The sequence below is a fragment of the Aotus nancymaae genome, unplaced genomic scaffold (assembly GCF_030222135.1).
Source record: "Aotus nancymaae isolate 86718 unplaced genomic scaffold, 86718_ANA_hifiasm-v0.15.2.pri h1tg000117l, whole genome shotgun sequence".
Classification (NCBI taxonomy): Eukaryota; Metazoa; Chordata; class Mammalia; order Primates; family Aotidae; genus Aotus; species Aotus nancymaae.
The window spans coordinates 4,835,326-4,847,657 of NW_026988532.1; the positions used below are offsets into that span (position 1 = coordinate 4,835,326).

The window sequence follows — 12,332 nt, forward strand, 5'->3', positions numbered from 1 at the left end:
ATCCATCACTGATGGGGACCTAGGTTGATTCTATTTATTTATTTATTTTAATTTTATTTTTTGAGACAGAGTCTCGCTCTCTCACTCAGGTTGAAGTACAGAGGTGAGATCTCCATTCATTGCAACCTCTGCCTCCTGGGTTCAAGCAATTTTCCTGCCTCAGCCTCCTGAGTGCTGGGATTACAGGAGTATGCCACCATGCCCAGTTAATTTTTGTATTTTTAGTAGAGACGGGGTTTTGCCATATTTGCCAAGCTGGTCTTGAACTCCTGACCTCTGGTGATCTGCCTGCATCGGCCTCCCAAAGTGCTGGGATTACAGGTATGAGCCGCTGTGCCTGGTCGATTCCCTGTCTTTACTATTGTGAATAGTGCTGTGATGAACGTGCCAATGCACGTTGTGGACATTAATCCCAGAGTAGTAAGTAATGTTCATGCAAAAGCTTCTGTATGAATAATTACATCAGCATTGTTCATTATTGTCAAAATCTGGATAAATCCATAATAATAAATAAAAAATTATAAATTCATGATAATAAATCCATAATCCATAAATTCAACTATTGACCCTTTAATGGATCCATGGTTGAACATCCGTAAAACAAAATAATATTCAACAACTTTAAAAGAAAAGAACAATTGTTTGGGATAATAAATATGTGTTTTTTGGTGGGAGGGGTATATGCCTAGTAATAGATGGCTGAGTCAAACAGTAATACTAAGTTTTTTGAACAATCTCCAAATTTCTTTCCTCAGTCGCTAAACTAATTTACATTCCCATCAATAGCATATGTGTTCCCTTTTCTCTATAACCTCACCAGCACCTGTTACTTTTTGACATTTTAATAATAGCCATTTGGAGTGGTGTGAAATGGTATCTCATTGTGGTTTTGATTTGCATTTCTCTGATGAATAGTGATGTGGAGCACTTATTGATATGTTCGTTGGCACTGTGTATGCATTCATTTAACAAGTACTTGTTCATGTCCCTTTCCCATTATTTAATGGAGCTGGTTGTTTTTTTTACCTGTTCAATTGTTTAAGTTCCTCCTAAAACTTTTCCAGATATTAAAACTTTTCCAGAGGCCTAGTTTGCAAATATTTTATCTTATACTGCAGGCTGTACATTTACTATTTGATAGTTTATTTTGCTGTGCAGAAGATCTTTGGTTTAACTAGATCCTACTTGTCAATTTTTGTTTTTCTTGGAATTGCTTTTGAGACCTTAGTCATGTATGCTTTCCCATGGCCAATGTCTATAATAATGTTTCATAGGTTTTCTTCTAGGATTTTATAGCTTGGGATCTTACATTTAAATGTTTAATCCATCTTGAGTTGATTTTGGTATGTAATGAAAAATGGGGGTCCATTTTCATTCTGCATGCGGCTAGCCCACTATCTCAGCGTCATTTACTGGATAGGTAGTCATTTCTCCATTGCTCATTTTTTGTTGACTTTGTCAAAGATCAGATTGCTGCAGGTGTGTAGCTTTACTGTTCTACGTATCTGTTTTTGTACCACCAGTATCATGCTGTTTTTTGCAAGTCTAGCCTTATAGTATAGTTTGAAGTTGGGCAATGTGATGCTTCAATTTTTTTTGCTTAGGACTGCTTTAGTTATTCTGACTATTTTGGCTTTGATATGAATTTTACCATAGTTTTTTCGAATTCTGTGAAAAGTAATGTGGTCAGTTTGATAGAAATAGTGTTTATCCTACAGATTGATTTGGGAGGTATGGCCATTTTAAGAGTATTGATTTGTCCAGTCCATGAGCATGAAATGTTTTTCCATTTCTATAATCTATGATTTCCTTTAGCAGTGTTTTGTAGTACTTGTAGAGATCTTTCATCATCTTGCTTAGACATATTCCTAGGAATTTTAGTGTTTTGTTAATATTTTAAATGGGGTTATGTTCTTAATTTGGCTCTCAGCATGAGTATTTTTGTTGTATAAAAATGCTACTAATTTTTGTACATCTATTTTGTATTCTGAAACATTACTGAAATCATTTGTCAATTTCAAAAGCCTTTTGGTGGACTCTTTAGGGTTTTCTAGGCAAAGGATCATATGATCTGTGAAAATACATAGTTTGACTTATTCTTTTCCTGTTCAAATGCCTTTTATTTCTTTATTTCTCTGGCTAGCAATTTCAATACTATGTTGAATAGGAGTGTCGACATCACTGTCTTATTCCAGTTCTCAAGAGAAATGCTTCCAGTTTTTACCTGCTCAGTATGATTTTGGCTGAGAATTTGTCATAGATGGCACTTACTATTTTGGGGTATTTTCCTTTGATGCTAAGTTTCTTGAGGTTTTTGTTTGTTTGATTGTTTGTTTGTTAAATGAAAGAATGCCATCAAAAAGTTTAAGTCCAGAATTTTGTCAGATTTCTGTTTCAACTATCTGTCTAATGCTGTCAGGGTGGTGACTGAAGTCCTCCAGTATTATTGTGTGGCTGTCTGTCTGTTATTGTAGGTCTAGAAGTACTTTATTAATCTGAGATCTCCAATGTTGAGTGTGTATATATTTAAGATAGGTAAGTCTTCTTCTTAAGTTGTACTCTTTATCATTCATTAATTACCTGCTTTGTCCTTTTATGCTGTTATTGTTTTAACATCTGTTTTATCTGATATAATAGTGACTCCTGATCTTTTTTGGTTCCATTTGTGTAGTAGATATTTCTCTAATCCTTTACTTTGGACCTATGATTGTCATTACATGTATGTTGAGTCTCTTGAAAACATCAGATGAATGGGTCTTGTATTCTTATACAACATGACACTCTGCCTTTTAAGTAGGGACTGTTGATCCAATCGTGAAGTTGTTAGCTTATTGCTTTGTGGTTTCTCTTCTGTTGTTGCTTTATATGGTCTTCAGGCTATGTATTTATGTGTGTTTCTGTAGTTGAAGGTATTGATTTTTCATTTCCATGTTTAGCACTCTCTTAAGGATCTATCGTAAGGCTTGTCTAGTGGTAACCAACCCCATTAGTACTTGCTTGTCTGGAAATGCTTTTATTTCTCCTTCGCTCGGTAAGCTTAGTTTGGCAGAGTGTGAAATTCTGAGTATATAAGATGATATTTTTATATATACCTTCTCCCCATACATATAGTCTCCCAGATTCTCAAAATCCCTCACCAGGGAGGTACATTTGTTACAAGTTGTAAACGTCCACTGGTACATCATTATCATCCAGAATCTGTAGTTTATCTTGGTGTTGTACATTTTATGAGTTTAGATAAAAATATAATGACATGTATCCATCATTATAGTATCATACAGAGTAATCTTACTGTCCTAAAAAATCCTCTGTGCTCTACTGTGCTCTACCTACTCATCCCTCCTGCCCACAACTTCTGGCAAACACTGAACGCCTTACTGTCTCCATAGTTTTGCCTTTTCTATGCTGTCATATTGTTGGAATCATATGGTATGTAACCTTTCGAAATTGTTTTCTTTTATTTAATTATATGCATTTAAGACTCTTCCATGTATTTCCATGGCTTGATAGCACATTTCTTTTAATCTCTGAATTACACTACATTGTGTGGATGCATCACAGTTTATTTAGTTATTCATCTTCTGAAGGACACTTTGGTTGCTTTTAAATTTTGGCAATTATGAATAAACATCCACATACAGGTTTCTGTGTGGACATACACTTTTAACTGCTTTCGGTACATACCCAAAAGTATTATTGATGAATCTTATGGTAACGCTATATCTAGCTCTGTAAGAAACAAGCAAATTGTCTTTGAAAATGACTCTACCATTTTGCATTCCCACAAACTATGAATAAGAGTTGATGGTGTCCGTGTTCTGGATTTTGGCCATTCTAGAAGGCACAGAGAGGTATCTCTGTTGTTTTAATTTGTATTTCTCAGATGACATATGATATGAAATATGTATTTATGTAACCTGCTTTTTCTTGAGTGCTGGTGAGGCACAGCTTCTCCGAGAGAATGCTGTGCGTTCTTGGCCTCCAATCTCTTAAAGAATAAGCGATGGGACCACTGCAGGTTGCACCATATGCTCATAAAAGTAAATATTGGACCCAAGAAGTGTTGCAGAAAGGTGATTTATTTACGTAGAGAAAAGTAAAGGAGAAGAAGAGAAAGGCTTCCACAAAGACTGTGGAAGGGAATTCCAGAGGGGAAATCCCAGAGGGGAAAGGGAGCTCCCACCATGTGGGAGGGGATTCCAGAGAGCTGAAAATCCATAGTGGGTGAAGGAGCAGGGGAGTTTATCCTGGGAGAAATTCCCACCTTCCCAAGTTCCTCTGGAGAATGAAGGAAGTTCCTTTAAACTTCCGCTGGAGTGACTGACTTTTAGTTTTTTCCTTAACCCGCAAAATTCAAACATAATCTCCCAGATGGAGAGAGATGGGAGGGATGCATGGCGCTGGGAAATTCTTGCCCTTAAAACCATGCCCTCTCATGAACCCTGAAAAAGGAACACATTCCCTCATTTATATACATCTTTTTGGTGAGGTTCCTTTTAAAATTTGGGCACATTTTAAAATGAGTTTCTTTTCTTTTTACTGAGTTTTAAGTATTCTTTTTATGTTTGAGATAATGTTTTAGTTAATGTATCTTTTGCCAATATTTTCTCCCAGTCTGTTACATGTCTTCTAATTCTATTAACATTCTTTTTCACAGAGCAAAAGTTTTTAAATGTTCAATGAAGTCCAGCTTATCAATTTATTCTTTCACATTTTGTGCTTTTGGTGTTGTATATAAAATCATCCACCTTCCCAAGGTCATGTAGGGTTTATATTATGTTATCTTCTTGGAGTGGTACAGTTTTGTGTTTTACATTTAGGTACATAATCTATTTTGAGTTAACTTTTGTGATGGGTGTTAAGAATTGTTGCTAGATCTTTTTTTTTTTTTCGTGTGTGTGTGTGTGTGTGTGTGTGTGTGTGTGTGTGTGTATGGATATCAAGTTGTTCCAGGACCATTTGTTGAACATTGCTCCATTGTGTTGCTTTTGTTCCTTTGTCAAAGATCAGTTAGCTATATGTATGTGAGTGTATTTCTGGGCTCTCTATTCTGTCACTGATCTTTTTGTGCGACCCCGGCTGTGGGACCCCGACCCACGGAGGCAGGCGCTCGATAGGCACCAGGCAGGACACGTGGTGACCAGTACTGACTTTACTGGGATCTCCGGGCGACTCAAGCGGGAAAGGACGAACCGCGCGCGCTTGCTTTGTTCCGTCGGTTTTATAGGGACTGAGGGCCTGGGGCGGTAGGAAGGCTGATCTGGCAGGTAGCGATTGGCCAGGTTGGTTGCTGGGCAGAAAAGCGGTAGGAGAGCTGATCTAGCGATTGGCTGGGTTGGTTGCTGGGCAGAAAACCTGCCGGGCGGGAGCTTGTGGGACGGGAGGCTACGGGGGCGGATGGTGATTGGCTCCGGGGGTTGCTGGGCGGAAAGGTTGCTGGCCTTGGGCCAGGATAGAATGTGATAAGGGACCCTCCCTGCGGGGGAGGAAGGGCCTCCTTTATTGGGAATTAGGCCTTTTCCGCATGACTGGGGAACGAGGCCAAAAGTTCTCTACCAGACACTTTTTGTCTGTTCTTTCTGTAATACTACACTTGTTTTGGTTACTGTAGCCCTATGGTAAGTTTTACATTTGAGTATTATCAGTCATTCAACTTTGTTCTTCTCTTTTAATATTTCATTGGCCATTCTGGGTCTTTTGCCTAACCATATAAACTTTAGAATTTGTTTATTATTATCTGCAAAATGACTACCCATGATTTTGATCATGATAGCATTAAATCTATAGATCAAGTTAGGAAAAACTGACATTGTAACAATATTGAGTCTTCATCCATTAACATGTAACATCTCTCCATTTATTTAGTTCACTGATTTTGTTCGTTAGAGTTTTGTAGTTTTTCTTCTGTTGATTTTTCATATATTTTATTAGATTTATACCTAAGGATTTCATCTTTAGGGTGCTAATATAAAGGGTATTGTGCTTCTACTTGTAAATGCCAATTGTTTATCGCTAGTACATATGAGAGGGTGATGTTGTATAAGAAAGTGATGGACTTGTACATATCAACTTTATCCTGAAATCTCACTATAATAATTTTATAATTTTTTAAGTTTTTTTTGATTCTTTTACCTTATACATAGATGATCATGTCTTCTGTCAATGCATGCCTTTTGTTTATATTTTTGCATTGCATTAGCTAGTTATTTAAGTACAATGTTGCAAAGGAGTGGTGAAAGAGGGCATCCTTGCCTTTTTTTCTGCTCTTAGTGCAAATGCTTCTAGTTTCTCACCAGTATGGGGTTAATATTTTTTAATGTTTCAGTTTTTCTATTTTCTTGACAGACATTCTTTATCAAGTTAAGGAATTTCCTTTTAGCTCCTAGTTCATTAAGAGTTTGTTTTTTTTTGTTTTGTTTTTCGTTTTTTTTAATCCATGAGTAGATGTGGTCTTTCACATTAACAAAAAAGTTTTATTCTTAAGTATTTTCTATTTTTGCTGTTAATTTAATTAGTATTATATTTAAGTTTCAATTTCTAGTAGTTTTTTGTAGTATATACAATATATAGAAATACAATTGATTATTGTCTATTGTTCTTGAATATTGTAACCTTGATAAACATAGTTATTAGGTGGGTTTTTGATACTATATCATGTTTCCTTAATACATGATCATATAATCCACAAATAAAAACTATTTTATTTCTACATTTCAAACTTGATGCCTGCTCCTTATTTTCTTGGCTACTGCACCATCTGTTACCTCTAGTATAAAGCTGAATAGAAATGCTGAGAGGCTAGAATCTTCATCTTAATTTTGATGTTGGGAATAATATATTTTATTATTTATTCTTGTTTATTTTTATCTGTAGGCCTTACTTAGATGTTCATTATCAGATCAAGACCGTGCTCTTCTACTATTAACTTGCTAAGATTTTTATTAAAAATGTATTTTTGATGCTATGTAATAATTATATATATTAAGATATTTTTAAAAATATTTTCATATAATGAAACACATTGTAATTTTATAGTGATAAACCAATCTTACACTATTCAGATAAACCCATGTATCTCTGGATGCATCATTCTTTTAAAATATTCTGGCATTATTTGAACTGGCAAATAATAGCAGTCTTGGTCTACATGGATGTTCAGCTCTCTCTCCTTAACTCAGGCCATTTGGCAGACTTGCTTGAATCTACCTTGTTGATCATGACTTGGAAACTGTGTCAATGCAGTGAGTTGATAAGAGTCAAGTCCTTTGTTCCCCATACTTCAAAGATTCCTCTCCTTTGTTGTCTCAAATTCCATTTCTTGAGAACTGCCATTTATTTTCTTTATTCCATATTTGGTAGTTTCAAATGGGAGGACAAATATTGTTTCTGTTACCTCATTCTAACCAGAAACACATTTTTCACCATTCATTCTTTAATCTTAGAAATACATCTTTAAAAAATTCCCAAGTGATTCTCAGTTGGAAATTAACTGAATTTTTTTTTGTCTCCCCCTTAAATTGATAGTTTGGGTAGATACAGAATTCAATGTCGAAATCTATTTCTCAAAGCATTTTGAGAATATTCACTTTTTTCTTAACTTTCATTGCTGTTGTTATGAAGTGTTCTGTAAGTCTATTTATTATTCTTTAAGGGATCAATCATATCTTTCTGCTGCCTTTAAGCTGTTCTAATTTTTAGATAATCTGATTTTAATTTTATTGGTCTAATTTGTATTCTTTTATGTTTATAGTGTTTAGAATTCAACAGTTTTCTTAACTATGTATATGTTTTAAATTCTGTAAATTTTTTTAATGTTTCAATTTTTCTCCTCTTCAGTTTAAAAAAACACATAGTTTTAATTAACTGCTCATAAAAAACAAATGTTTGTTTCAGTCTTGTATCATTACTCCTCATCTTCCCTTATGTTGATATTACCTAGAACATTAATTCCAGGTGATTTTACCTATTGCTTCTATCTTACAAATTTACCTTATGTTGAATGAGTGTTTTTCTTTTTTCTTTTTTTTTAAGTTATACTTTAAGTTCTGGGGTACTTCCTATATGTAAAATACTTTAAAAAGATGTGTGATCACATTTATTTCGCATACCTCCTACAGAATTAATAAATTTGTTTCTTTTATTTATTGATTTGAATTTTCAATCAAATCTACCCTATAGCCTCATTGTTATATTTTATACCCTAATGTTTTCCTATCATATCTTTTAATTCCTATTTTATTTCTTTACTTCTATTAAATATTGTATGATGTTTAGTTTTATGTGTAAATTTGACTGGCACATGAGGTGCCCAGAGATGTGATGAGACATTATTCTGGCTGTATCTGTGAAGGTACTTTGTTTTTTCTTTAAAATAACTTTTATTAACATAGTAAATTTTATATTAACAGTATTTTACCAAATCTTTGTTTGTTTGTTTGTTTTTGTTTTATGAGACAGAGTCTCATTCTGTCGACCAGGCTGGAGTGCAGTGGTGTGATCTTGGCTCATGCAACCTTAGCCTCCTGGGTGCAAGCAATTCTCCTGCCTCAGGGATCCACCCACCTTGGCCTTCCAAAGTGCTGGGATTACAGGAATGAGCCACCATGCCCAGTCAGTATTTTACCACAATTTAAAATAAATAATTTTTTTTTCTCCTTTTTTTTGGTTTGTGCTAGGACTATATTCACAGTCACATGGCGGTTTACAATTCTCTGAACCTTAGTGACAGTGCCAGGTTTCAGATGTTAATCATCTTCACCTTGTTCTTTCCTGCTCCTTAGAAGAATAGCATGCAGGGGTTGCTGCCTAAGGCTGCTTGCTCCTGGGGGTTCTGGATCCCTCTTAGCACTGCATGCTCTTCAGGGAGGGTTGTCATGGGGAAAACCTTCCCTGGCCTCTCCTTTCGCAGTCTCCACACTGCTGGCGAGACTCGCCTGCTAGTGAAGGTGTTTTTTTTTTTTTTTTTTTTTTTTTTTTTTGAGACGGAGTTTCGCTCTTGATACCCAGGCTGGAGTGCAATGGCGCGATCTCGGCTCACCGCAACCTCCGCCTCCTGGGTTCAGGCAATTCTCCTGCCTCAGCCTCCTGAGTAGCTGGGATTACAGGCACGCGCCACCGTGCCCAGCTAATTTTTTGTATTAGTAGAGACGGGGTTTCACCATGTTGACCAGGATGGTCTCGATCTCCTGACCTCGTGATCCACCCGCCTCGGCCTCCCAAGGTGTTTTTTAATGAGAAAAATATTTGAATCAAAAGACAGTAATTAGATTGCCTTCCTCAACATAGGTAGGCCTCATTTAATCTGTTGATGGCCTCGACAATAGGTTAAGGAAGAATTAACTCTCTTTGCCTGTCTTTGAGATGAGACATTGGTCTTTTGACTTGAGACTAAGACGAAGACTGAAACTTACACTTTCAGCGCTTCTTAATCTCAGGGCATCAGACCCAGATAAAACTATGTTGTTTGTTCTTTTGGCTCTGCAGCTTTCTGACTCCACATCCTGAGACTTCTCAGCCTCCATAACCACGTGAGCTAATTCCATATAATACATTTCTTTCTGTATATATGTGTAGACAGACATAAATCCATTTCTCCTGGGAACCTTAAGACATGTTGCTTTTATTTTTGTGTCTTCTGTTCATGTGGGTCTGATTCTGCTGTATTTATTTTTACTATCAATCATCGTACTTTGTTTCCTTATGCTTCAGAGACTGGTATTTAGGAAATTCAATTCTAATTAAAATTATTAAATTTTTAAAAATAATTTTCTCAAAATATTTTTAATTTTTTGTTTGCTAGTTTTCTAAATGATGACTAAGCAGTAATTTAAAAAGTTAAATTATATAGCCATTGTGGAGAATTTTGATGCTGTAAAATAGGTCCTCAAATTCACATAAAGTTAAGATTATTACAGTTGTGTGAGTGTGTGTGACACACACACTTAGAAGTTAAAGAAAAATTAGTAAGAATTTAATTTTCTTCTGTAGAAGAATTATATTTTCCTTACATTTATTAATCCTGGTTTTATGTGTACTCCTTGATAAGGTCTACTATTCTGCATGGTCTCAAATTTGCCTTCTGTTTTTAAGCTTTAGGTAATTTAGATATTAACAGATGACCCAGAGGCAGCATCAATTCTATTATTTGAAAATCATTTTTAATTTATGATTTCCCATAGTTTCTGGACTCTGAATTTTCTTCACACTTTTCTGCTTAGAGATTCAAATAAAAAGTTGTTACTGTTATATTAATTGTACAACATTTTCAGATATGTTGTACCAGAAGGCTCCTAATGAATATAGTAGAACACAAATTACCAGAAAAGGAAGGTTAATAGCGTAAAATTCTTAACAATATGAAAAAAAGCCCTGTACTATCCCACTGATTTTCTAAATGTTGCAAAAAAACACAACAGCCTAAGAAAACATGTCTATACATATTGAACTCATTTTAACATTTACATAAAGTTTAGAATTAACTAAAATCTTTAATAGTTATTGAGAATCTGATTTTATATTTTAAATATGTATTTTTGTATTAAATTTTGTTTAAGAAATTGTTACTGAAATACTAACAAAATCTATGCTTCGGAATAGCTAGAAACAAACAAATAAATAAATGTGATAGGTTTAAATAAAATATTTGGTAGGTTGCAGATAACTGAATTATCTTTGAGAAAGCTTGAAAACAAACTTAGTGAGATTTGAGAAGACAAATAAAAGTTACTGCAACAAAACAACATTATCTGACTGTGGACGAAAAAAGTAATATCTCTAATCTCTCTCCTACCGGTAGGGGAAGGGTGGAAATGAAGAAAGGCCTGGAAAAGAAAGAGTAAACTCTGAAAGAGTATAATGCATCTGGACTGTCCCTAAGGAAGTTTAAGAATCTTGCTTTTTTCAATGAAGTGTCTATGTTGCTTTTGATAGTAAATCACAGTTGCCTTTTAATAAAAGTTTATATTAAATTCTCTACTGAGCACTTCTTAAATGACAAAAGCAAATGGCAGCATATACTCTCTAGACAACTGATGTCTTTATTTGTGGAAAAAAGTAATTTTTGTAATAATGGCTGTGTAATCACTCTTCACCAAGCTAAGTGCAGAGGTTTTACACATGTGCCTCATCTTATTGTCCAGTAGCTGCCTAGTTTATTGTATGGTAGCAGCTCTTGGGTGTTAATCAAATCTGAAGTTCTCAATGCCCCTAGTACCAACAATAGGCTATATTAAGTGCTGCAAGATTGGATAACTCAAGTGTCCTTTGGCTCAGACCTGAGAAATGAAAGACAAATATGCAAAATAAAAACATTACTATGTTCAATTCTTCAAAGATAAATTAGTAAATAAAGTATAAACCACTAAAATGTATTCCTATTGTACTAAACCTACCAGTTATTTTAATTGTTCTTACATTCTACATTTACTATTTCTTAAGTATAAGCAAAGTCAATAATATCCTTCGAGAATTGTTCACAAATAATGTTAAATGCATATGAAACTCTTCCTGTTTAAATATAATCTTATAATATTTAAATAATAAAATCAAATATTATGTTATATGTTGAAAACACTATATGCATTTGCTTTATTTGGTCCATACTTTAAAATATACTGGAAAAATACTTAGAAGGTCACTGCATTAAATTTTCTTAATTATTAGAAGTGTGGATTTGGAAATAATCTAAAATGTTAAATAAATTTATTTGCTAGGCAAAAAAATGTTTAAATTATTTTAATATCTTCTCATTTTTAATTATCTCTGGAGACTGACTTAAAACAAGCTTAGTAACAACTTTGTAATAAATATTCCCATTTAAAAAATATCTACCTCTGTTTGTCTAATATGAATGGCCCCTTTATGCCATAGTTTAAACAATTTTTATCTCTAAGAACTGTTACATTGATAACTATAGCATACAAAGTAAGGTGGTTAACACTATCCATAAACTCACTTCTTACAGTGTAGTTGTTAGCTTACTGACCTTTATTTGGAGGAGAAAAATGCTGCAAAACCAATGCACGTTTTCTCAGATGTAGAAGGTGTCCTCAAATGGCAATCTGCAGACAATGGAAGGGTAAAAAAAATAGAAGTTTGAAAATAGTGACCAAAATAAATAAAAGAATATATAATCTCCTAAATACCCCATAAAATATTACTGAAGTAAAATTTCACACAACTAACTATATAAGCAGGCACTATTGTTTACAAATTGTTTCACAAATTGTAAATGGCATTTGGTAAATGAGCTCTCAATGAATTTCACAGTGCTAAGATTAAAATACATGCTATTTCCTTGAATGTTGTAAACCGTAGTCTTTTTTATTTTATTG

The 12,332-nt window shown here is 34.4% G+C and overlaps 1 long non-coding RNA gene across 1 annotated transcript in view; it reads right to left on the reverse strand.

Moving 5' to 3' along the window:
* The window catches only part of LOC135272604 (uncharacterized), a 31,054-nt gene extending 18,993 nt beyond the window's left edge, over positions 1–12,061 (reverse strand). Inside the window, exon 1 of the long non-coding RNA XR_010340624.1 lies at positions 11,984–12,061. This is a non-coding gene — a long non-coding RNA (uncharacterized LOC135272604). The remainder of the gene's footprint in view (positions 1–11,983) is intronic.
* Positions 12,062–12,332: the final 271 nt, after the last annotated feature.